Here is an 11,452-nt window from a genome sequence, read left to right as displayed (position 1 = left end):
TTTGCCCCTCCCTTACTACACAGAAGAATCTAAAATGGGGGTGTTTCCCAGAATAAAGGTTATTAGCAGAGATAAATTTTATCTGAGTGACCCATCTGCATGACAGGGCAAACATCTAATTACCCAACATCTACTCTTATCACCTTGTGAATTTCATTCCTTTCCTCTGAGGTCCCAGGCCCCTACCCCCTTCTCCTTAGTTGAGAGTCACATCTCTACCTCATTTTGCCCCACTCTGTATGCGAATCTCCCATATGTATGCTATTAAATTCAATTTTCTCCTGTTAATCTTTCTCATGTCATTTTGATTCTTCGTCCAGCTAGAAGGACCCTTGAAGGGACAGGAATTATTTGCTCCCAAACAGTTGGTGTACTTGGCAGAATCCTTTCACTCGCTGGACACCACTCACCCAGACACTGCTACAGCTGAGAGATCCTGGGACACATGACATACTGTGGCAGAAGGTGAGATTTCTTACCATGTCAGCCTTTCTATCTGCAGAGTCCAATGGAGCAGGAATGGTGAGAGTCCTTTTTTGCTCTTTCTAAATCTAGATTAGCAGGAGAAAATAGTCATGGAATTAGTTCCTTAGGCTAAGGGACTCTGGTTAAATTTGGTTAAGTACCCTGGTTACTGATCCCTTCCTCCCATAGAGGGTCTTTATTTCCCTTTGCCTATGTCTCTTATGTTGTTTGTCATCTGTTGCTAAGGGACATCTTGCAAGCCAAAGCTGCAAAATTGGTGGACATGGGTGGAACACTTAAAGGCTGTTAGAGCACTAGCTGCCTCAAGAAGACTCCCATGTGTGATAGGATAAGTTGGCCACACAATGGGTTAGATTGACACTAGGTCATCCTCCAACCTCAAGAAAACTTCTGTGCAATGAGGTACACTATGGAGAGTGTAATGCTAAGTGAAATAAGCCATACAGAGAAAGACAGATACCATATGGTTTCACTCTTATGTGGATCCTGAGAAACTTAACAGGAACCCATGGGGGAGGGGAAGGAAAAAAAAAAAAAAAGAGGTTAGAGTGGGAGAGAGCCAAAGCATAAGAGACTGTTAAAAACTGAGAACAAACTGAGGGTTGATGGGGGGTGGGAGGGAGGGGAGGGTAGGTGATGGGTATTGAGGAGGGCACCTTTTGGGATGAGCACTGGGTGTTGTATGGAAACCAATTTGTCAATAAATTTCATAAAAAAAAAACAAAAAACAAACAAACAAACAAAAAAAAACAACACACAGTCCCTAACCCTGCAGCACTTCCCACCTAGGTATTAGTGCGAGTTCAAGAGACTCAAGGTGTAGATAAGAAAGCTGTCAGGACACTGAAAAAGAGGAAAGGAAAAATCTAAGAGCATGGCTTGGTAACCACTGAGAATATTCTCTTTGGTCTCCACTATCTGGAGAGTGCACTTACCAGGGTGCACCTTGGTGAAGAGTTAAATAGACTGGAGATCTGAGCCCCTCTCTTATTGCCTAGCTGTGCCAGCTCTCAGGGGTGTTTATCATGACAGGTTCTAGCTCATAGTAACTTTTGTTGTCTCAACCTTCATGGCTTGATTAATGATAGAAAGTCCCTTCCAGAGCTCCTATTTGGTGTCACAGATTAGTAGGTCTGTGACTGGCGGTGTCTTTCATTTTCATGGGAGGCCAGAGACCATCCTTATGCAGTGAAAGCCTTTGATTTTTTAGACTACTTTGGGGAGTAAACTTTTAGATAATGGAGGCTGCTGAACTCCTCTTGTGTCTTTTGTTAAGCCATTAAAAATTGCTATTGATTTGAGTCACTGTGAATAGATCCTACTCATCAATGGCCAGATGATGGATCCTTTATTTATTTATTTTAGGAGAGAGAGAGTAGAGAAGGGGCAGAGAGGGAGGGAGAGAGAATCCAAAGCAGGCTTCCCACCATTGGCACAGAGCCCAATGTGGGCCTCGAACTCATGAACCATGAGATCATGACCTGACCTGAAACCAAGAGTCAGATAGATGCTTAACCGACTGAGCCACCCAGGCATTCCTTGTTTGGTTTGGTTTTATAAATGATGGGTCCTTTAAATTGGCAATGTGTATGTGTGTATATGTATATATATATTATATATAATAAATATATATTACACATATAAATATGTAGTATATATTAAATATATACAATAAACATAGTGTATTGTGTATATAATCTATAATATGCAATATATAATATATAAAAATATATATCATATATTATATGTGTGTAATGTACTATATAATAAATGTACTATATAATAAATATATAATATATATGTATTGTATATTTTTATTATATATTAATATATATTCTATGTACTATAGATTATATAAAAATATATATTGTATATATTTTATATCTTATACATAATATATATTACATACCTATAATAAATATATATTTTATATACATATAATATATATTTTTTGTATTGATATAATAAATATATGATATATATAATGAAGAGCTCTCAGTTATCTTATTAGTACAAGAGCTAACCTTACAGACTCCCTTGACAAGATAAAATAAGTTAGACTTAAGGCAAAAAGAAATGTCCCAAACCATCCAATACAAATTTCCCATAAAATCTGACCACATCTGCCTGTTTTAACTCCTCTTTCCCTACAAGATTTATAGAGATGACTCTGTCTTAATCTCTAGGCTCAGAGTTCACAGGTTGTTATGTAAATGCTGAAAGCCAGAAAATAAATTTAACAAAGGCACCCAAGACTGGCAATAAGGCTTGCTTTGCATCTACCTTCCAGGACTCTATAATCAGGCCCTGCCAAGCCTCAGGCATTCTTATACATGTCCCCTGCAGGAATATCCCAGATGCCCCAAGGCCAAAGAAAAAAAAATTGTTCCTTGGACAACAGCAGAGCTTCTAAATTATAAAGTTCTTTTACCTCTACTTTCAAAAAAGATCCTACCGACTATAGAGAGTAATTAGAGATGTTATTTGGCTATATTCACAACCTTGCCTTCTGAGGAAATAGATGACCAAAATTTCCCCAAGACCCTCGTAGAAATGATTTGCAAAAGGTCAATATCGAGGGGCTAATAGAAGCCAACGTTGAATTGTATACCCAGAAAAAAAAGAACTTTGTTAAAATGCTTAAACAGACTTTACAAAGGCATAAGTTTATTGGTTCCCGTTTTAGTTTAAAAATTCTCCTCTTAAAAACTGAGAACAAACTGAGGGTTGATGGGGGGGGTGGGAGGGAGGGGAGGGTAGGTGATGGGCATTGAAGAGGGCATCTTTTGGGATGAGCACTGGGCGTTGTATGGAAACCAATTTGACAATAAATTTCATATATTAAAAAAAAATTCTCCTTGATGCATAGGGGCGGCTGGGTAGCTCAGTAGGTTAAGCCTCTGACTTTAGTTCAGGTCATGATCTCATGGCTCATGGGTTCCATCCCTGTGTCAGGATCTGTGCTGACCACTCAGAGCCTGGAGCCTGCTTCAGATTATTTCTCTCTCTCTCTCTCTCTCTCTCTCTCAGAAATAAACATTAAGAAAACATTCTCGCTGGTATAAAGAAGCAAATGTATTTAAAAAGATATTCACGTTGGAATCCAGTTCTTTCCAGAATTAGGAACAACTTTATTTATTTATTTATTTAAAAAAAAAATTTTTTTTTTCAACGTTTATTTATTTTGGGGCAGAGAGAGAGGGAGACACAGAATCGGAAACAGGCTCCAGGCTCTGAGCCATCAGCCCAGAGCCTGACGCGGGGCTCGAACTGACCGCGAGATCGTGACCTGGCTGAAGTCGGACGCTTAACCGACTGCGCCACCCAGGCGCCCCAGGAACAACTTTTTTTAATGTTTATTTCTTTATTTTTGAGGGGGCGAGAGAATCCTAAGCAGGGCTCAAACTCACGAACCCATGAGATCATGACCTGAGCAGAAACCAAGAGTCAGACGCTTAACAGACTGAGCCACCCTAGGAATAACGGTCTTTATACAAATCTCTGCAAAAGCAGAGCTGTAAATCTAGAAACCAGTTAGAGTCCACTTACCTTTACCAATCTCCAACCTCACCTATTCCTCTTATTTAATTTTTTTTAATGTTTATTTATTTTTGAGAGAGAGAGAGGCAGAGCACGAGTGGGGGAGGGGCAGAGAAGGAGACAGAATTCAAAGCAGGCTCCAGGCTCTGAGCTGTCAGTATAGAGCCCAACATAGGGCTCAGACCCACCAACTGTGAGATCATGACCTAAGCCAAAGTCGGCCGCCCAACAAACTGAGCCACCCAGGCGCTCCTCCTCTTATTTAACACATCCGGATACTAGAACAAAATTTTTCTATACTTAAAAAAAATATATGTTTTTTACATTCTTTTTCTGTCTCTTGAAATTTTAAATCTTATCCTGTTTCTGATATGTAAACAGCCCACAGTCTCCTGAGGCTAGAAAAAAAGAAAGAGGGAAAGAGGCCTTTTTAAAATACAAAGTGCTGTGAAGGGGCTTTTATGCTCAGACTCTAGCACCTCTGATGATAGGTAAACTCCAAATATCCACCTTGGAGAACACTTTAGATACTGTTTCTGTGTCTTTGATATAAATTTTCTAACCTTATCTTCTCTTAAGGGCCCTTCTCTGACATGCAAACTTTACAGAAAAGTTTTTCATAAAAATACATACATACATAGAAGTATTTAAAAATTGGGCCTATAATGTCCTTTCCACAAATATTAGTAGAAACAAAACAGATTTTGTTTACATCTTGTCTGTGTTTTTTATGTGTGTGTGTCCATGTATGTTATAAATGTGAAATATTTTCTTTACATCGGGATGGTATTGCTAAAATTAATTTGTAAAGGAGCTTGATTTAATTGGTTTGAAGGCAAGTACTTGTAAGGACTGGGCATTCTAAAACTCAGAAATATAGAACTAACTCAAATGTTTCTCAAATTCACATAATTGGAAGATACTTGGTATTAAAGCTAATTTGAGGTTAGCGGTTTAATTAAAATAGATCTGTCTTTAGAGTTATCAGCATTAAATATAAACTCTTATTCTGCTTTTGTTTACTAAAAGTCAAATGAATGCATGGTATCTTTGTTACAAAATTTGTCAGGGAAAAACACTTGGAATAATGGTGGACTTTGTCTAAAGCCTTTTGACGATTGTGTAGGAGATCTAAGCATAATTGTTAAGAACAAGTAAATAAAAGAAAAAGATTTGTAGGTAAACTTTTAAACAGCTTCCAAAATGTTTGGATAACCTAGAATTCTAAAGTGTTTCTACGTTAAATGATGTGTAAAGTTCACTGATTATCTATATCATTTACAAACCAGATAAAATAATGAAACATTAAGACCGAGCATGGTTTATCTACTTTTGTCTTATATATTATAGAAAAACTAAGGGTACATTTGGGTCTGTTAACAAACATGTTTCATCTTTTATTGAAAGATTGTGCTATGAAAAAAGGTTTCTGAAAATAATGTAATATGTTAATAAATTTGCCAATCTAAAGAGTTCTGGTGTAACAGTTCACAATTGCTTACTACTTAGTTTTCACTAGAAATTAAGATTTATGAGCACTGAGTATTCTAATAAATGCAATTAAGACTACAGGAAATAAGGGAAACAACCCTGTATGCAAGGAAAGTAAGATAATGTGTTTTTGGTAAGAAAAAGTATGAGGAATAAAAATACATATTTGTTGAGGGGAAAGAAAATAATACTGTCCTAAAATAAGACTGGTTATTTAAAGAAGGAAAATTTAAGACAAATTACGTCAATTAAATCACTTCAATTAAATGTATGATTAAATAATGTTTCATAATGATTTGTGATCCTATTTAATCAAGTGTTCAAACCTTTTTTTAATTTTTCTTTTTTTTTTTTTTTTAATTTTTTTTTTTCAACGTTTATTTATTTTTGGGACAGAGAGAGACAGAGCATGAACGGGGGAGGGGCAGAGAGAGAGGGAGACACAGAATCGGAAACAGGCTCCAGGCTCTGAGCCGTCAGCACAGAGCCCGACGCGGGGCTCGAACTCACGAACCGCGAGATCGTGACCTGGCTGAAGTCGGACGCTTAACCGACTGCGCCACCCAGGCGCCCCGAAACCTTTTTTTAATTTTTCTAGAGAGTGTGTGCATGAATTTGGGAGAGGGACAGAGGGAGAGAGAGAGAAAATCCCAAGCAGGCTCTGCACGGGGCCCAAGCAGGGTTCTATCCCATGACACTGGGATCACGACCTGAGTGGAAATAAAATTCGGACGCTTGACTGACTGAGCCACCCAGGTACTCCAAGTGTTCAAACCTTTTGATATTTTTTGACATACTTCCCAAAATTAAATTGTAAAATGAGGTCTTCTGACCACAGTTTATGTGAAATTTTTCAGTAGGCCCCTGGAATGTAGGAAATTAAACTAATTAGGCTTATTTGGTTTGTTAAATTACATGGGAAGTTTTGTCAAGCAAAGTGGTGTTAAACCCTCTTAGATTGTATTTATGTTGATATATTATTAAAATAAGTATGCTAAAATTATACAAAACTCCTAGAAATCTGTATCCTGATATGTTATTATCTTGAAGTGCTATATGTCACAAAAATAACCAAATTTCCTCATGTCAATTGCACCGTAATAAACTCTTTAAATCTTTAAATATGGTCATTTTTAAGTCTTCTGTCATTTACAGTTATACTTTTACTCAGATACTTCTATAAAAGTTTCCTGGAAATGTATTTCATCTTCAGTGAGAATCATGGAAAAAAAAAAAAAAACAAAACTCTGAGTCCAGGTTTCTGATAACTTTAAGATCATAAAACTGAACTAGGTAAAAATTTCCAGAACTAATAAAAAAATTGGATTCAAGCAGGAAAAAAAAATTAGTAACATGGAACTAAATGAATTGAGGAAGATAATTATATTTTTCATGACCTTTTGTTCTAAGCATTACTGACTTTTTAAAAATGGGGCTTTCTTTTCTAGATTTAAGAAAACCTTTTCTCTTAAGCTAACTGACTTACAGCAATTTAATTAAATATACCTTTGTGAACACATTTAAACATTTGTCTTTTCTCCCTACTGGAATGCTCCAGAATTCAGAAACTCTCAGTGAGTATTCTTATGTTTTGATGGCAATATATTTATTGTATAAGTTCAGTAAGAATCTGTTCTCCCTATCATAGGACACAATTGGAAACACTGGTTATATTACTAAGGCTTTGACTGGAATGTCATATCTGAGAAAGATCTGCATCGACCGATTCGATCAGAAAGCTTTAAGATTCTGAGGTTGAATTTCTGGAGCCAGTAAAGTCCCAATGGAAATAGAAGCCTGATACCTTGCTTCCAGAGTTCCCAGCAACCTTACAAGGTAAGTAAGGAAGGTCACTTCCTCACAGGTGCAGGAACCTCAGGATATTTTGGGGACCTCAAAAAGAGAGGAATTCACCCAAACATATAGGCATTGCTGGTGAACTCTGATGGCAAGTATTTGGCCTGACTTCTGGCTTCTAGAGGTTATTAAAAGAGTTTATGTGGTCAACCACTACTCTTATTGCACTTAATATAAATAATTAAGCCAAGTTTTTTAAACCTAGACTTATTTTGCAAACAAAGTAGTGTTAATTTGGCTATCTTTGGTAAAAATGATGGTGATTAGAGGGAGAAAATATATTTCAGTAACACTTCTTTGAGAATATTAGATTTTAATTCTATTCATTATAAAATGGACTATATCCTCATTTCCTCTGGTATCCTCCAATGCCTGGCTACAGTTCTTCAAACTAACATTTTGATTTTTCTCCTACCTTTCTGACTTGGAATGATTTGAGAACTAAAACTGCCCTTTTCCCTGAAGCCCTGCAAACTAAATATAAGTGACAGATGTAAAGAAATCACAATAGCTCATGCATTGACCATCTTTGTGCCCGCTGCTCATTGGCCCACTCAAAGATCATTAGAGACACTTGAACTACAACCTAGGACTATCTGTCACATCAATGATCACCACTCTATCTGAGGATGCTTTGAGTCTGATATCTGGAAGTCTTCTCAAGTAACTACCTTCAGAACTCAGTAACTGGCTTTATCACTTGATCCAATTACTAACCATTGGTTTTCTTTTGTTTCCATAGAAATGTCTCTTATTGAATACCTGATCACTTGAACTATAGGTCTCACTTTGAAAATATACCTGAAATACTGCCTCCTGAAATGAGTTTGACTCAACTAACCTCTCAGAGACTGGGTCGATGAAATGAGACAAGCTACCAGCTCAACTTTTAATGTGCAAAACTCCCAAGGAAAACTGATGGGGTTCAGGACAGCCAGACCCCCCCACTTCCAATGTGCTACTTTGGCATGTGGATTATTTTGAGCTGAAGATACTGGCGACACTGTGGGCTCAAGAGATAAGTTTTGCCCCTCCCCCCAACTACACAGAAGTATCTAAAGTGGGGGGGGGGGAGGGTGTTTCCCAGAATAAGGATTATTAGCAGAGATAAATTTTATCGGAGTGACCCATCTGCATGGCAGGGCAACACCTAATTACCAAACATCTGCTTTTCTTGTCACCCTGTGAATTACACTCCTTTCCTCTGAGGTCCCAGTCCCCTACCCAATTCTCCTTCAAGATGACATCTACACCCCATTTTGCCCCACTCTCTGTGCAGATGCCCCATATGTATGCTATTAAACTTGATTTTCTCCTGTTAATCTGTCTCGTGTCAATTTGCTTCTCAGTCCAGCAAGAAGGACCATTGAAGAGAACAGAAATTCTTGCTCCCAAACAGGGACTACCAACAAATCTGGTGCCATACAAAGGGTCTGAAGATTATTTCTATGAAAATTGTGAAGCAAAGGATTGAGGATGTTGTCTAACACCCTAAATCACCTTCTCACTATTGACCTCAATTAAATACATGGTATTCAAAATGGCCAACAGATGACGACCCTGAGGCTGCCTCCTAACGTCTTGCTACTCAGAGTGTGGTTGGCAGGTCCGCAGCACAGGCCATTCAGAAATGCAGACTCTAACTCAGAATCTGCATTTTAACAAGATCCCCAGGAATCCATATGCATAGTTAAGATTGAGAGGCATGTTCTAAAGCATTTGTTCTTAAAATGTGGGCTACAGACCACCTTACCAGCACCACCTGGGTTGCTTCTTAAAAATTCTTGTTTTTCTTACCATCTGGATTCCATTTAGATCTCGTTAATCAGAATTTCTGAGGGTGATGCCTACAAATTTGCATTTTAAACAAGAACTTCAGGTCCTTGATGCTCAAAATGTGATCCAAAGACCAACAGGATCAACATCACTTGGTAGCTTGTTAGAAATTCCCACTCTCAGGCCCTACCTACAATCTGCTGGATTTGTACCTGCATTTTAACAAATTCCCAGGCAATTTCTAGGCACATTAAACTTTAAAAATTATTGCTCAGGGTGATCCTTAAACATAATAAACTTTAAAAATATGCTCTAAAAGCTATAATATTGTGGTAAGTATTAAAAAAAACAAAACAAAACAAAAAACCTTTGTGATGTTTGGCCTCCCGTAGCTTTAAATGACAAAAAAAATAACTTGACATCCAGACCTGCTCCTAACAATTTCAGGGCCGGGGACAAGCAGACAATTGAGGCCCATATGGCATCTGTCTAAATATTTAAGAGTTTTCAATCAAGCTTAAGCAACTGTAAAATAAAATGTTTTCTGCTCTACTTTGAAAAATTTATCTTTGTATTACCTGGAAGGCCAGGGCTTAGGATCTTTAGTCTCCTTCGATTTCTGTGCTAGAACATGGTAGAGCAGAAAGAGTCCAATCCCTGGTTTGCCGTCTGTTCCCTTTCTCTTGACCCAGTTCTGTCCCACACCATGAGGTCTCAAATACACTTCTGTGGGCATCGCTAGATGTATGGACTCTGACACTGTGGTCTTTGCTCAGGAGAACAGACCTAGGAAAGAGGTATGTGCATACCTTGGAAATGGACACGGGGTAGAGGAGAGGACATGGACTTTCAGTGGCAAGTACCAACTTTCTTACCTTGTGGAGAAGAGTTAGAACAAAACCTGCTATGAGACCCAGATGAGGGCTCTTCATCCTTTGGTCTGAGGGTAGTACTACTGGCAATTCTGTGAATTTCTGAACATACTGCATCGTAAGACCATGTAGAATCTGGCCAAATCCTGGAATCTAAAATTATGCCTATCTAGTTCCATATCCTATATCCATCACTTATCTTCTAGGTGACCTTCAGCAATTATTACCCTTCATTTCTGTTGTAAGTAAATGAAGAGAATGATAAGAACACCTCATTGTGAAAATCAAATAAAATATGCATTTAAGGGGTGCCTGTGTGGCTCAGTCAGTAAAGCATCTGACTCTTGAATTGGGTTCAGGTCATGATCACACAGTTGTAAGATAGAACCCTGCATCTGGCTCTGTGCTGACAGTGTAGAACCTGCTTGGGGTTCCCTCTCTCTGGCCCTCCCTGGCTCACGCACATGTGTGCTCTTGCTCTCTCTCTCTCTCTCAAAATAAATAAACTTAAAAAAATTATATGCATTTAAAGTAATTAGCACAATGCCTAAAACATAGAAACTCTTAATAAATGCCAGGTGTTATCATTATAGATTATTATCCCAACATAGCTACTTAGGCAGGACATAAACACTGACAAAAGCATTATAATACACATATAAACCACCATTTGTGATCATTGATATTTTAAATAAAGGAGGCACCTTTGTTCATAAGTAATGGGGCATAGGGAACTTAGAAGAGAACCTCATTTTCTTTTAAAGGACCATAATTCTAGTAGTCAGTGAAAATGCTCAAAAGGCAACAAGCTAATGCCAAGAAAAATGATGGGAGACGGGAAAACAGACTGAGTTAATCAGTGGGATAGAAAATAGAGGGGAGGTGTCCAATTCTGGAGATGAGGCTAAAATGGAAACTAAAAGTAACTGGGAGGAAGCACTGGGAAGAGGGTAACAGGGAATTCAAGGAAGAAGGAAGCAGAGAATTTCAAGAAGGTGAGAGAAGACAGCACTGTGCTAAAGAGAGATTAAGTACAATGAAGAATGAACAACAAACTCTTAAACTTTGTAGGAAGGCAGTAATTGGTGATCCTGCCATCAACCGTTGCAGTTGAGTTAGGAGGATTGGTTCAGGAGCAAACGGGAGTTGAAAAGTGTTATTTTCTCCTTCTAGAAGCCTAATCCTAAAAGAAGAGGGAAAGATAAATGGCATCTTCAGGAGAGAACAGGATCAGGGGAAGATAATTGAGTGTGTTTTATGTGGTTTTACATGTTGGAGAATAAAGCCTTCATCTTACACATTGACTGAAAGCCCCACTACTTATATCAAATTTGATGCTAATAAATATTGGAACAAATTTGAAAGATGAAAGATTCAGAGGAAAGGCACAATATAAACAAGGTATAAATGGTACTGTAGTATCCCAGAGA

The 11,452-nt window shown here is 37.9% G+C and overlaps 1 long non-coding RNA gene across 2 annotated transcripts; it reads left to right on the top strand.

The window, feature by feature from the left end:
* The first annotated feature begins 227 nt into the window (after positions 1 to 227).
* LOC115522217 lies at positions 228 to 8,696 on the top strand. Of its 2 annotated transcripts, none has more exons than XR_004344038.1 (2): positions 228 to 465; positions 8,117 to 8,696. It is a non-coding gene; the product is annotated as an uncharacterized LOC115522217 (long non-coding RNA). The 2 variants fall into 2 exon arrangements; XR_003971281.1 differs by lacking the exon at positions 228 to 465 and adding an exon at positions 6,796 to 7,353.
* The last annotated feature ends 2,756 nt before the right edge of the window (positions 8,697 to 11,452 follow it).

Source organism: Lynx canadensis, chromosome C1 (genome assembly GCF_007474595.2).
Source record: "Lynx canadensis isolate LIC74 chromosome C1, mLynCan4.pri.v2, whole genome shotgun sequence".
NCBI lineage: Eukaryota > Metazoa > Chordata > Mammalia > Carnivora > Felidae > Lynx > Lynx canadensis.
Note: the sequence above shows the minus strand (reverse complement) of the source record. Positions and strands in the feature narration are given on the sequence as shown.